Below are 16,414 nucleotides of genomic sequence, written 5' to 3'. Positions count from 1 at the left end.
CACAGCTTTTTTTCCTCTCCGTCTTCCAAGAGCCATAACTTTTATTTTTCTGTAACTATAGCCTTATGAGGGCTAGTTTTTTTTTTTTTTGTGAGGGGTTGCACTTTTTGAATCACACTGATATATTCTACCATATACTGTCCTGGAAAATGGAAAGAACCCCTCTAAGGCTTGTTTCACATCTGCGTCCTTTGTGCGCATAGCTCCACATGCGTCAGGCGTACATATATTTAACATGGTGTACGCATGGACATGCGTTTGCACGCTTTTGTATACGCATGCGTCGTTTCGCGGTGTGCGGCGAACGCAACACGTTGCATTTTTAGAGGGGTCAAAAAATCCATCGAATACGATGCGTAAACGTGTTGGCGTGCGTTTGCGCATGCAGATGATAGGCTGCACACAAATACGCAAATGTGAACTTAGCCTCAGTGGGTTGAAATTACAAAAATAAAAGAGCAATTCCACAACTGTTTTTTTTTTTTATTATATATCGTATTCACTATATGGTAAAATTGACATGGCAATAGGATTCTGCAGGTAAGAACATGTATGGGTTTTTTTTATTTTTAAGTGGTGAGAAAAAAAATTGGAAATTTGTAAGAAAAAATTTGCTTTTGTTGCGGTTTTAGGAGATCTGTAAGGTTTTCATTTTTCGGAATATGGGGCTGTGTACAGGCTTATTTTTGATGCCCTGTCCTGATGTTTTTACCGATTCCAGTTTGGGGTACATATGACGTTCGGATCGCCTCTTATTGCATTTTATGGCGGCCCAATCCTAAGGCCGGGGTCACACTAGACCGTAATACGGACGAGTGCAGTGCGCTAAAAAATCGCATAGCACTCGTCCCAATGTTAATCAGTGGGGCAGCTCCCATCATCCGATATTTTCTCGGCCGTATTCAGGATCCGAGTGAAATCGCAGCATGCTGCGATTGTCAGCGTATCTCGGCCGAGAATCGCCAATGAAAGTCTATGGGGGTGAGAAAAAATAGCACAGCACACGGACCATCAGTGTGACTTGCGAGAAATTCTCAGGCATTGGGCAGGTGACAGGAAAGGCTCAGCCATTATTTGCTTATTTTGCAAGTGTGTGAGAAAATCTCACCATACGGATGCCATACGGATGTCACACGGATCATTTGATGCGAGAAAATCGCATCCTCGCACTGCACACGGATCACTGTTTTGGTAACATTTGTGCGATTCTCGTCCGTCAAAAATGGACCGTTTTTTTATACGTTGTGTGTGTCCCCAGCCTAATTCTGGAACACACACATACACCAAATGTGTGTGTGTGTGTGTGTGTGTGTGTGTGTGTGTGTATATATATATATATATATATATATATATATATTCTTTAGTTTTAATGAGGTGAAAGGGAGGCGATTTGAGCTGATTTCATTTTTTTTTTTTTTTCATCTTTTTCCCACTTTTTACTGGATTTAATAGTCCCTTAAGGTACCTTCACACATAACGATATTGTTAACGATATCGTTGCTATTTGTGACGTAGCAACGATATCGTTAATGAAATCGTTATGTGTGACAGCGACCAACGATCAGGCCCCTGCTGGGAGATCGTTGGTCGCTGAATAAAGTCCAGAACTTTATTTCGTCGCTGGACTCCCTGGAGACATCGCTGGATCGGCGTGTGTGACACCGATCCAGCGATGTCTTCACTGGTAACCAGGGTAAACATCGGGTAACTAAGCGCAGGGCCGCGCTTAGTAACCCGATGTTTACCCTGGATACCATGCTAAAAGTTAAAAAAAACAAACACTACATACTTACCTACCGCTGTCTGTCCTCCAGCGCTGTGCTCTGCAGTCCTCCTGTACTGTCTGTGAGCCGGAAAGCAGAGCGGTGACGTCACCGCTCTGCTTTCCGGCTCACAGCCAGTACAGGAGGAGAGCAGAGAAGCAGAGCGCAGCGCTGGAGGACAGACAGCGGTAGGTAAGTATCTAGTGTTTGTTTTTTTAAACTTTTAGCATGGTATCCAGGGTAAACATCGGGTTACTAAGCGCGGCCCTGCGCTTAGTTACCCGATGTTTACCCTGGTTACCGGCATCGTTGGTCGCTGGAGAGCGGTCTGTGTGACAGCTCTCCAGCGACCAAACAGTGACGCTGCAGCGATCCGGATCGTTGTCGGTATCGCTGCAGCGTCGCTTAATGTGAAGGGGCCTTTAGGCTTTTTTTTACACATACAGTGTCTTTTGTGGCCCGTTATTTCAGGTCTTTTTTGCGGGCCGTATCGCCGCTATTTTCAAGGCCTGCCGCAATAATGGACTGCAAAAAACTTGCGGATCGCCGTTTTCCAATACTATAGCATAAGTATTGGGGGAAAAACGGCAGTCCGCAAAACCGAAAGTGACGGCGCACCGCAAAAACAACCTTCCGTTGTTTTTGCAGCCCCATTGATTTACAATGGGGGCCATGTCCATAAGCTGTGAAAAACATCGACCAAGCTGGATCTTTTTTTTTGACAGACGTAAATACGGGCCATATGACGGGCCATGGAATTATTGCGGCCCAATAGAAATCTATTGGGGGCCGCAAAAATCACAGGATGTATAAAAGAAGCCTTAGGGGACTTGAAGCTCGAATCATGTGATCAGTGTCGGACTGGGGTTCCAAGGGCCCACCAGTAACACTGACTTTGGGGGCCCACTTGCATACAAATATTACACTACCCTCATTCACAAATTTACCTCTATATAATAATAAACTGGGTAGTTTGATTAATGAATGATGAGATGCTGCTTTTTCTATACAGAATCAATTGAATGCCAAGTACTTCTCATACAGTGGGATTGGGGGCCCAGATCTGCACAGGGGCCCACCGGGGGATTAACCTGTTACCCTATGGGCCAGTCCGAGCCTGCATGTGATGACTTGTTCAACACACAGCGGTGCATCAGGGTAACCACTTGGTGACATGCCCCTTACACCACTACTTGTATGGAGTGGGCTCCGCAGCTATAAAGAGGGGTGCAGGCTGTACCATTAAAAGGAAACGGGTCACGACGTTTAGATTATTGATCATATAAACATTTATTTATAAAACAAAATAAAAAATATTGTTTTAACTTTTATTTCTTTTTATATTTTTCTGTAGCTGTCATTTCTATTTGCTGGTGTATATGTAGCTAACCATGACATTGACATACCGCAAATGCGGCAGCCCTTGGACACAGGAGACAGAGTCTGACCGCATCTCCTCCTACACTGTGGCTAGTTCAGCTGTGAACTGTCCAGTCCATAGCTCAGGAGTAGAGAGGGGAAGGCGCCATTTTATTGTAGCCCAGCGTTGTGTTGAGCACACAGTGCTTAGCCGCACACGGTGACAGGAGCACATGTCGGACAGCCTGGTATTCTACTACAAATGCAAAGCTGTTTTCACTGACGGAAGTCACCACCACAGTCCAGCTTTTAGAGCAAAGCTGCAGCAGTAACTTCTTCCAGGGGAAACAGGTTAATACACTGGTATAAGGCCGGCTTCACACTCAGCGTATGAAAATACGGTCCGTATATTACGGCCGTAATACGCTGAAATGTCCCGAAAATAGTGGTCCGTAGCTCCTCCGTAGGCAGGGTGTGTCAGCGTTTTTTGCGCATGGCATCCTCCGTATGTAATCCGTATGGCATCCGTACTGCGTGGTTTTCTCGCAGGCTTGCAAAACCAACATACCGCTATAGAAATGATCCATGTGTCCCAAAAAGAAAAAAAAATATATATATACTGTCTATATATATATATATATATATAAATATATGTCATTAGACACATATATGTATATATATTAATATTTTTTCCAGCGCTATACAGCTTGAAAGCCGGTAATTCAATTACCGGCTTTTTCTTTCTCCTTCCTAAAACCCGACATGATTTGAGACATGGTTTACATACAGTAAACCATGTCTTCTCTCCATTTTTTTTGCAGATTTCACACTACTAATGTCAGTAGAGTGTATCTGCAAAATTTGGCCGTTCTAGCTCTTAAAATAAAGGGTTAAATGGCGGAAAAAATTGGCGTGGGCTCCCGCGCAATTTTCTCCGCCAGAGTAGTAAAGCCAGTGACTGAGGGCAGATATTAATAGCCTGGAGAGGGTCCATGGTTATTGGCCCCCCCGGCTAAAAATATCTGCCCCCAGCCACCCCAGAAAAGGCACATCTGGAAGATGCGCCTATTCTGGCACTTGGCCACTCTCTTCCCATTCCTGTGTAGCGGTGGGATATGGGGTAATGAAGGGTTAATGCCACCTTGCTATTGTAAGGTGACATTAAGCCTAATTAATAATGGAGAGGCGTCAATTATGACACCTATCCATTATTAATCCAATTGTAGTAAAGGGTTAAATAAAACACAAACACATTATTTAAAATTATTTTAATGAAATAAAAACAATGGTTGTTGGAGTATTTTATTCTACGCCCAATCCAGTCACTGAAGACCCTCGTTCTGTGAAAGAAAAAACATAATAAACCAACAATATACTTACCCTCCGCAGATCTGTAACGTCCAACGATGTAAATCCTTCTGAAGGGGTTAAAACATTTTGCAGCAAGGAGCTTTGCTAATGCAATGCTACTCCTCGCTGCAAAACCCCGGGGAATGAGTCTAAATATAGATCAATGAGCTATATTTAGCTTCATTTGCGGTGAGGCGCCCTCTGCTGGCTGTTCATAGATCGTGTGAACTTACCTAGAAAGCTCCCAGGCTTCCAGATGTGCCTTTTCTGGGGTGGCTGGGGGCAGATATTTGTAGCCAGGGGGGGGCCGATAACCATGGACCCTCTCCAGGCTATTAATATCTGCCCTCAGTCACTGGCTTTACTACTCTGGCGGAGAAAATTGCGCGGGAGCCCACGCCAATTTTTTCCGCCATTTAACCCTTTATTTTAAGAGCTAGAACGGCCAAATTTTGCAGATACACACTACTGACATTAGTAGTGTGGAATCTGCAAAAAAAAATGGAGAGAAGACATGGTTTACTGTATGTAAACCATGTCTCAAATCATGTCGGGTTTTAGGAAGGAGAAAGAAAAAGCCGGTAATTGAATTACCGGCTTTCAAGCTGTATAGCGCTGGAATAAATATTAATATATATACATATATGTGTCTCACTGACATATATATATATATATATACCTATTCTATGTGTACACATTTATTCTACCTATTCTACTGTAAGCTGTCAGTGTGATTTTACTGTACACCGCACTGAATTACCGGCTTTTCTCTCTAACACCGCTGCGTATTTCTCGCAAGTCACACTGCTTGTCCGTGTGTAATCCGTATTTTTCACGCTTCCATAGACTTTCATTGGCGTATTTCTTGCGCAGTACGGTGACAAACGCAGCATGCTGCGATTTTGTACGGCCGTAGAAAGCCGTATAATACTGATCAGTAAAATACGGCAGATAGGAGCAGGGGCATAGAGAATAATTGTGCCGTATTTTTTGCGAGTTTTACGGACGTAGTTTCTGCGCTCTTACGTCCGTAAAACTCGCAAGTGTGAACCCGGCCTAAGTGTCAGGCAGGACCGGACTGGGACCAAACAGCAGCCCTGGCCGGAAAAAAAAATAAAAATTCACAAGCCCACATACAATGGATTACATACACTTCATATAGTCACACACATCATACATGTACACAGCACAGGCTCATTACATACACATTATATAGTCACACACATCATACATGTACACAGCACATGCTGGACAACACAAGCTCCTTACATATACTTCATATAGTCACACAGACACACACATCATACATGTACTTAGTACACACGTGCTGTATAACAAAATGCTCTGCAGATACACATACACAGCACATGCATGCTGGACAAGTATTACACACACACACACACACTAGATACCTCATATACAAGTATTACACACACTACAGATACCATACACTAATGTATTACACAGACTCACATACTAGATACCACACCCGCGCAATTATTAAGGCTACGCACACACTTGCGTACAGAGGCTTTGCGGACGGCTGCAGACTTCCTCCCTGAAGCTCCGCCTACTTCTGCATGCGTCCTGCGTACCCAATGATAAACATAGGTACGCAGGATGCATGCAGAAGCAGGTGGACCTAAATGCAAGAAGTGTGGAAGTAGGCAGGGCTTAACGGAGGATGTACGCAGCCCTCCGCAGCTCAGCCGAATGCTAATGTGATGTAGCCTAAGGGTATGAGCACACGATGCGGATTTTCCCCGCGCAAAATCTGAAAAATCCGATTTACGGCGGTTTTTGTGCGTATTTCACCTGCGTTTTTACACCTGCAAATTCCTATTAAGGTATGTGCACATGTTCAGGTTTTTTCGCGATAAAACCTCATTAAAAACGCATACATTATGCATTCTATCAGTTAGAATGCATTCTGCAATTTTTGTGCACATGATGAAAAAAACGCATTGCGGTAAAAAAAGCAGCATGTTCATTAATTTTGCGGTTTTTACGCATTTTTCCCGCTATTCTATGCATTTGGAAAAAGCGCAAGAAAAAACGCATCAAAACCGCAGAAAAAAAAAAACGCGAAATAAACGCATGCGGATTTCTGGCAGAAATGTCAGGTTTTTGTCAGGAAAATTTCTGCCAGAAATCCTGATGTGTGCACATAGCCTTAAGGAATAGGTGTAAAACGCTGCGGAATCCGCACAAAGAATTGACATGCTGCAGAAAATAAACTGCAGCAAATCTGCGCGGTATTTTCCGCAGCATGTGCACAGCGGATTTGGTTTTCCATAGCTTTACATGGTACTGTAAAACACATGGAAAACAGATGCAGATCCGCATCACATCCTTAGGCCTGTCCCACACGTCCAGATAATTCCGGTACCGAAAAAAATCGGTACCGGAGTTATCCTTGTCCGTGAGCTCACGTAGGCCATCTGTGTGGCACACGTGTGCCGACTGGTACCACACGGAGCGTGCAAGAGACAGCGCTAGAGATAAGCGCTGTCCCCTGCATCTGGTGCTGAAGCCGCCATTCATATCTTCTCTCCAGCAGCGTTCGCTGGAAAGAAGATATGAAAAATCCTTTTTTTTTGTGTTTAAAATAAAGATCCCTGTCCCCACCCCCCGTGCGCCCGCTCACTGTTAATAAAATACTCACCCGGCTCCCTCGCAGTGTCCTGTCCTCGCCGCAGCTTCTCCTGTATGAGCGGTCACGTGGTGCCGCCATTACAGTCATGAATATTGACTTTAATGGGTCCGTGTAATCCGTGCGCTCCCACGAACACTGACATGTCTCTATGTTTTGCACACGGACACACGGTCCGTGAAAACACGCTGACATGTGCAGAGACACATTGATTTCAATGTGTCTATGTGAGTCAGTGTCTCCGGTACGTGAGGAAACTGTCACCTCATGTACTGGAGCCACTGACGTGTGAAACCGGCCTTAGAGACACACACACACACTGTTCTGTGGTGCAGGGGAGGCTGATGTCCATGTGCAGCTCTCCAGGTTCTGGTGCTCACTGCAACTCTGTCCCGCCACCTCTTTCTCTGCCGGTAAGGCAGATCAGAGCAGGAGACGATGTCACCGTGCTTCCAGGGAGAGCTAGGGAAAAAGTTCCACAGGCAGGTATTACCTTTTTTTAATCTTGCTGGCTCTCTCCACCAGCGTCAGAGAGGCAGGAGTCCTGTGCGTATCTGCGGCGGCCTTTTTAAACTTCTGAGTAGGTCCTGTGTGCGTGCTCTCCTGCACTTACAGGGCAGCATCCACACGCACAATCGCGGACAGGGGCCGCACTCAAGAACCGACGAGGGCCGCTGCGGCCCTTGTCAGCACGTGCAACGAGGGGGAGCACGCACACGGGGCCTAGTCAAAGGTTTTAAAGGGCCGCCAGCCCACCGGGAATCTGCCCGGCTAGGCAGATTAGCAGTCTGGGCCTGGGGTCAGGCTGCCCGACCTGCACTCACAGCAGTGTTCAGAGAACAGTAGTGATGTTATTCAACTGCTATGCTGTGAGAACTGACTTTGCTCTGATCAGTCAGTGTAAAGCCTCGTTCAGATGTTTGCGACGCCTGAATGAGGCTGCGTCTGCAAATCTGCACCAGGTTCGGGCACCAGTAACTGCCTCCAGCGGTTGATCCGAGAGCAGCAACAGCAATGATACAACTCACAATAATTGTCTACGGAGCTGTGTACATCATATCTATACCTGCCGTGTCAGATACAGTCCGCTGAGCAGTTATTCAATCCAGCTGTAGCTGCTTTCCCCACCCTGAAATAAAGTCATTAGTGACATCAGCTTCATGGGTTGGGCTAGTCCCTGCTCAGCTCTCAATTCCGATACATGCTCAACATGCTTCTCCTGCTGAAAGTGCAATGACGGTGCGCTCACTCACCAGCTCTAAAGAGAGAGAGATAGCGCTAACAAGAGAGCGCACTGTAAGTACATATTGTAAGGAGAGAATGCTGCATATGCAGGAAGAACAGAGGCCAGCCCAGACCCCAAAACAGACATTGTTAATGACCATCAGTGACTTCTGTTTCAGAGGCTGGTCTAGGCTCTCCCCGCTCGGTGTTTTCTCCTTTAACGTGCGCCGACCGTGTGGTTCTCTTGCAACCTGTGTGAGGGCTTTTTTTTTTTATTGATGCCACTTTGGGATACGATATTTTATTGCCTTTTTGCAGCATCTAATTGACGTTTAGATTTTTTTTTCAGATCGGATTAATTTTATATTTTGATAGATCAGACTTTTACAAATGTAATTATGCCTCATGTGTAATTTTAATGGGGGGCATAAAGGGTGTGATTTGAGCTTTGATTTTTTTTTTTTTTTAAACTACTTTTCACTATACCCAGTTGTCCCCTTAGGACCGATCAGATCGCTTGTGGTATATACAGCAAAAATGATGGTCTCTTCTTAACACCTTCCAGAAGCTGGCATTGACGACATACTCCTCTCAAGGCTGTATATCAAAGGCAGGGAGCCCGGCCTATGACGCAACAGATCATGTCGTTAAGAGGTTACTATAATGGTGGAGCAGGGAGCAAGTAGGTCCTCATGCCATCATTTTGTCAAGGTACAGTCTGGACCTAGAAAGTCCCTTTACCTGAGACTAGCACATGAATTTTAGGACTTGGCAGGTTTTCAGGCAATACCTAGACTTGCAGAGACTAGTAATATAGGAGAAGCAAACAGGGAGGCAAGTGTGAGGGAGTATCAGTGTGTATACTGTATATCAGGGGTGTCAAACTGCATTCCTCGAGGGCCTCAAACCATGCGTGTTTTCAAGATTTCCTTAGCATTGCACAAGGTGCTGGAATCATTCTCTGCAGGTGATTAAATTATCACCTGTGCAATGCAAGGAAATCCTGAAAACACGACCTGTTTGCAGCCCTCGAGGAATGCAGTTTGACACCCCTGCTGTATATACTATAGGGACCATCACTGTGTGTGGGGGCTGTGGACACCACCATCGTGAGTGGGAGAATTACACAGTTTGAGGGATTGTACTGTGGGGACATCATAGTGTAATGTACAGTGTGAAATCTACACACACCCCCTGCTAAAATGCCCAAATTTTGTCATAAAAAAAAAAACATACCAAAAATAATTTTTAAACTTTTTCCACCTTTAATGTCACCCATAATCTGTGCAAATCAACCAAGAAACCAGCTGAAATCATTTTGAGGGGGGAAATAAAATAATGTGGTTGCAAGTGTGAACACCATTTTATGTGGTTGCGTTCAGAATTAGTCAATCACATGTAACCTCATGTTACATAGTAGACGGTACACAGCTGCCTGTATTGACATGGATTCAGATTAAAGGGAACCTGTCACCAGGTTTGGCCGATAAGCCCTGAAAGGTGGTGGCCGTATCTCTTATCTACAGCATTCTATAATGCTATAGATAAGCCCCAGATCCGACCTGCAAGAGCAGAAAAATAACTTATACTCACCTGCGGGGCGTTCCGGTCCGATTGATGTCGCAGGTCCTGGTCCGGCACCCCCCATCTTATGATCGCCACCCTCCTGCTTGCTTCATGTGGATGACGTGTCCCCGAGTCATCTACACAGGCTCTCCGGCATCACGCTCCTCTGCAGGTGTACTTATATGCCATGTTGAGTGCAGAGCAAAGTAATGCAGTGCGCAGGCGCCGGAAAAGGTCTGAGAGGCCCAGCGCCTGCGCACTGCAAGAATTTGCTTGGCCCTCAACAGGGCATACAAGTACGCCTGCACAAGAAGATGGGAAGATAAGCCCTGTAAGGAGGTGGCTCGTATAGGCCAAACCTGGTAACAGGTACCATTTAACCCCCATATAAAATCTCAATGTTATAGGATATTCCAGTTTGTTAGTTGCATTTTACAGTAAAAGCCAACATTGCGCATAACCATAAAGAACACCATCCCCACAATGAAGCACGGTGGAGGCAGCATTGAGGTTTGGGGCTGTTTTTCAGCAGCAGGAACTGGGGCTTTAGTCAAGGTGGAGGGAATCAGTTTCGAATATCAGTTAATTCTGCATCAAACAGTTGTTCAGGCCTCTGCTAAAAAGCTGAAGGGGGGAATTTAACCTCTTCATGACCTATTTTTGCCATTTGCCATTTTTTGCAATTCTGACCAGTGTCCCTTTATGAGGTAATAACTCAGGAACGCTTCAACGGATCCTAGCGGTTCTGAGACTGTTTTTTCGCAACACATTGGGCTTCATGTTAGTGGTAAATTTAGGTCAATAATTTTTGCGTTTATTTGTGGAAAAAAAATAGGGATTTTTGTGTGTACTCACCGTAAAATCCTTTTCTCCGAGCCACTCATTGGGGGACACAGGACCATGGGTTATGCTGCTGTCACTAGGAGGCTGACACTGTCAAGGTAAAAATATACGTCTTTATACACTTTTGTACTTTTATATATTCTTATGCTGTGAAACAATAAGTTTTTCCCCTTCGCTTGCTAATGCAAATTTAACTGTATTTAAGATGGCTGCCAGTATTCACCTTTGCCCTACTTTTTGTTCTTGCCAAGAATCTACTTTCGTTTCTGAAGCTAAAGTATCGTCCCTGGAGAAATGGAAACCTAACAAGATGTGGACAAAGAAAGATTCATCATATGACGTCAGGCCAACCAGAAGGACTGAATACTAGATACATTGCTTAAACCCCGCCTAACCCTGCCCTCTGCACACCTTCCCCCAATGGACCATATAATGTTGTGTATAGGAAATAAAGTTCAGTTGTTGCTGTGACGTTCCCACTACGTGTGGACACACAAGCATGCTATGAGTTTGAACCAGCATTGTGTCTGACTCATTCTTATCCGGTACCAACATGCTTTAATCTGATTTGGAATGACTGGTGGATGAAGGGTATTGTCGTGACGACCCCGACAATTTGGCGCAACCAACGTGGGGCGTGGCCCGCGATCCGAGACCCCCTGGACCCATACCTGGACGTCCGTGGACGACACCCGTAGTGGCTGACCTCGAGGACTGATCACCCTCCAAACACGGTAAGTGGAGAACACATACTATGTATGTGTCACACTTGCTAGTGTTTCAGCCGTTATTGGTTAGTCTGTGGTCTCCTTGGGTCTGGGGAGTGATTGGTCGAGTGGTGAGACCGAGCGCGATCCCGTGCCACGCTTCGAACCAGCAACTGAGAGACGTCGCACTCTGCGCGTCCTCGTGTACACCACACCTCCTCCACCGGTCATTGTACTCCATTCAACCACCCTACCCGTGACTATTCTCTAGTAGTGATAGAGTGAAAGATTGAAGAAGTTGTGGATTGGGGGCGGCTGAGAGAAAGGGATAGGAGACGCAGCCTCTGTGATATTGTACACGTTGGTAATTAAGACGTCCCAAGGGGGGGACCACCAGAATCATATTGGTAATTAAGACGTCCCAAGGGGGGGACCACCAGAATCACATTGGTAATTAAGACGTCCCAAGTGGAGGGACCACCAGAATCACATTGGTAATTAAGACGTCCCAAGAGGGGGACCACCAGAATCACTTACTTGCACACATTGGTAATTAAGACGTCCCAAGTGGGGGGACCACCAGAATCACATTGGTAATTAAGACGTCCCAAGTGGGGGGACCACCAGAATCACATTGGTAATTAAGACGTCCCAAGAGGGGGACCACCAGAATGACTTACTAGCACACATTGGTAATTAAGACGTCCCAAGGGGGGGACCTCCAGAATCACATTGGTAATTAAGACGTCCCAAGTGGGGAGACCACCGGAATCTCAGTGGAGGGGTCTCACTAGGAGACCGCCTCCCAATGTTTAGAATATCGTGACAGGGCAGACTGTAATCACTGGTGTTCAGGTTAGGGAAAAATATTGAGCGCGAGGCTCTTTATTCATAACACGTGGAGCGCGAGGCTCCGTGTTAGGACACAAGTGTTGCTGTCGCTGTCAGCGGCCTACTGCAGAAGGGCGTAGTATTCTGTGAGTCATGTTACGTCTCTTAAAGAAGAAGTCCGTGCCCCACAGGTTAGATGAGGATGCTGTGGAAGTCAAGACAATAGTAGAGTCACGGGAGGGCAAGAAGGCAGTCAAGAATGTTGAGAGATGAAGGACTGTTAGAACAAGCGCAAGCTCATCTGCGAGTTGCGCGAGGTTTAAAGAAAGAGGTTGATGGAGAGGGAGGATCAGAGGATGCAGAGCTAGTGTTTGGTTATAAAATACCTCAATTATTAGTTTTTCTGAGGTGTTCTGGCATAGGAATTGTGTGAAGGTTTTGTAGAAATTAATTGAGTCTGAGAACTGCTGTATTTCGTCACTCTGTGTGGTTTTCCGAGACACCCAATGGGAGGGGTGAACCCCTGCGTGAATTGTTTGTGATTTTTCCTCTTTGTGCTGCGGGCCAGAGAAAGGGGGGCTAGCTGCGCTGAAGAATATGGAGTTGTGTATATTCTGTCCTTGGTTCAGTACGCGCTGAGTCCAGAAGAGTTTAACCCAGTCTGTATCAGCAGCTGTGCTCTTGGCCCCCACCGCTCTCTAGCCCCTGCAGCTTCAAGGACACACGGCTCGCAGCTCGGTTCCTTATCAGTAGCCCAAGAAGCAGAAGACTTCAGCTCCAGCTCCCCCTCCCTTACACAAATCTAGTCTCATATTCCAATATTCATTTTAACCCTGTGTCTGGAAATCTCTCTCGCCATGTTGGTTTTCAGACCAAGACAAGACAGATGGATTTGTAAATATTGCGGTCAGACAAACCCAGACTGGAGAAATGCTTGTATAATCTGTGCTGCAACTCGACCTAAGTGAATTACACTGATTCCTGTCCAGATAAGATCACATGTAGTGATGTAGTGATATAAGAAGCTGACACAGGATAGTGGGTAGTGGGGACATTAACTTTGGGAGTAGGCTGACAGTAATCCTTTTGGGAAGGAGCTGTAGACCAGCATGTCATGTCACCCCCAACCGGTCATCTAGTCACCCCCACCACCAGAGAACCAACCACACCAGGTAGTGTAAGACAGATACAGGAGTATTATCCCTGGAAGCCCTCTGACTAGCTAGCTACGCTAAAATAATTGGCTGACCCTGAGAACAAACCTTTCCCATTTTACAGACAAAGATAATATGATGGACGTATAAGTGCACCTGAGCAGACCTAGAGAGTTGGTGAGCCAAGATGATGGTCAGATGGTATTTATGTTATATAACCCCTATGTAGATGAGTATAATGAGATGTGTATCTCACATGTCCTTTCCCAATCAGTTTAAAAAAAAAAAAATAGGGGGGATAGTGTGTCTAACCCTGGCAGTTAGAATATTCCTATGTTATGCTGCTTCAGTATGTGGGTAATTTTTTTTGTTTTTTTGTTGTGTGCACAGACAGAGCAGGAAGCCATTGTTGCCACTGTTAGTTTTCGCAAGTATCTGGCAGATCTGAACTGTCGGGTTTCGGCCTTGAAACTTCGGTTCTGCCTTGGTCAAGTGATATTTTTGGGTCACTGTCTCCTTCAGGGTGCCAGACACCTCACAGAAGAAAGAAAAATAGCCGTCAGCTACAAAGGATGAGACTGAACTCCAACGTTTTCTTGGACTATGTACTTATTGTTGTCAGTGGATACCGGACGCATCCCGCATAATGCTACCTCTCTACAAGGCCCTGAAAGACGGTTCAAGATATGCTGATGATTTTGGCAGACTCCACACCGGAAACACTGTTACTACGGAAGACACTGTAGTGCACGGAGCTGCCCTCCCTCTCTCCCTGTCAGCACAAGAAGCAGAACGTCAGGCTCTGCCTACTGCATGTACTTTGGCCAAAGACAGGCGGGCTAATATACACGGACTCACAGTATGCATTTGGTATTGCTCATGATTTCGGAGCCCTATGGCCCAATCGAGGGTTTGTTACTACCGCCGGGACTCAGTGAAGAATGTTGAAGCTGTTAAAGCCCTCATGGACTCAATCAAATTACCTACTCAGGTGGCCATTATCAAAGTTAAGGAGCACGGTACCATGGAACAGTCCACAGACTGTTGGTAACGCCTCTGCGGATATGCAAGCAAAAGCTGCTGCTCTCCTACCCGTTGAACAGACCATACCAGCTATGGTGACCACACGCTCTCAGCGTAAACAGTTACAAGAAACACTGACTCTACAGGAACCTGATGATCTATGCCAGACTGAGGTTTTCTGTCGGACCCCGCGAGACCGCTTAATGACGATGCAGAGAATGTCTCCAAAGGAAGAAGTGAAGCAGTGGAAAGCTGATGGAGCACGTATGAACATGGTCGCTGGAAAAAGGACCAACTTGTGTGTCTCCCTAAGCGGATGTACCCTGCTATTGCCACGTGGGCGCATGGGCCCACACATCGAGGTATCTGTCAGACCTGCAATCCCGGTCAACTTCAACGTGTACCCCCTAAGTATCTTGCTAAGCCCGACTATCCTTTCCAGAGGCTCCAGGTGGACCTCATCACGTTGCCGAAGTCTGGAAGGTATGAATATTGTCTGGTGGTTGTCGACATGTTCTCCAGTTGGCCAGAAGCATTCCCCGTTACCAACGTGACTACAAAGACCACAGCAAAGAAACTGGTGATGGAAGTTATATGCAGATATGGTGTTCCAGAAGTCGATGAAAGTGACCAAGGCCCGGACTTTTCTTCTCATGTGTATCAGGAGGTTCTGACAATGCTTGGATCCACTGTAGCCCTCCATACTCTCCACAATCCAGTGGGAAAGTTAAGAGGCTGAACGGCACACTGAAGGGACAATTGACCAAAATGATGCAGGAGACTACGGCTCCATGGCCAGGGCTCTTACACGTTCGTACTACCCATAAGGCAAAACATGGCCTGTCCCCATATGAGATATTGTTTTGTGCTAGGTTCTCAGTTGTAAATTTTCAGTCTCAGTAGTTGTCAGAAGAAATTGACTGTGCTGTTCAATATGTTATTCAGTTTAGTAAAAATGTTGCTAACACCCATGTTTTAGTTTCTTCTTCCCTTCCAGATTCAGCAGAAACCGATATTGGTCACAATTTGAAGCCTGGTGGTTTTATGGTCGTGAAAAGCTATGTCAGTAAAACTTGAAGGAAAGAGCACCTGGATCTACGCTTCACGCTGCAAAAGAGACCGAACCAGCGCTTAGTCACAGTGGTGATCGAAGGAAAATGTTGCTGTTGTTTTTGGTCCTGAGGCCAGGGGTCATCCTCACCCCTACCTTCTCGGCCCCTATTGTAAATAAGAATTCCGGTGCCACTATTCTCTGGGTAAACCTAATGGCCCCGGTAAATATCTGGAGATTTGATTTCTGCGATGTAGTCAAGTGCCCCGAGACTCAGCGGGTGGTAGAGGGAATTATCCAGTATTATATATGTGTTACCAGAGATAACAATTTTACTGGGAAGATATTTTCATAATGTGTTTAATAGTGGATACTATGGGAATTTAGGCCATATACAGCTCCAGGATATTAGCTTTAGACCAACCAAGGCCCCCGTTACCAGTACAGCTAAACCAGGCCCAGGTGAACGTTTGCAAAATATAGTTAACGAAGTAATCCCCATTCCAGGTCTTAGTTGGCAAGAAGTCTTCTCCATAGAAACACAAACAGCCCCAAGGACAAATTTATGGTTAGAATGGGTAAGATACAATGTAAGAGTCCAGAATATCTCTGTAGGATGTATTGCTTGTGCTGCAGCAAATACACATCTATACACACATGCATTGTTTGTTTTTTTCCTGATAACAATACCACTGCCTGTGTTATGAATCTGTTGAAGGGTCTAAAGTCCACTGATTGCTCAGATTATGTCCCACTAATTCATGAAGCACCTAAACTAAAGGTCCCAGGAGGGATAACTGTGTTAGCTGATAATTATACCTGCTATAATTCCCACGACACTACAGGTACACCAGTAGGGGTCTTCGAGACAGGTTTCTGCAAAGAGAACA

The sequence above is a fragment of the Ranitomeya imitator genome, chromosome 6, assembly GCF_032444005.1.
Source record: "Ranitomeya imitator isolate aRanImi1 chromosome 6, aRanImi1.pri, whole genome shotgun sequence".
Classification (NCBI taxonomy): Eukaryota; Metazoa; Chordata; class Amphibia; order Anura; family Dendrobatidae; genus Ranitomeya; species Ranitomeya imitator.
The sequence above is the reverse complement of the archived record's forward strand: the minus strand, read 5'-3'. Positions refer to the sequence as shown.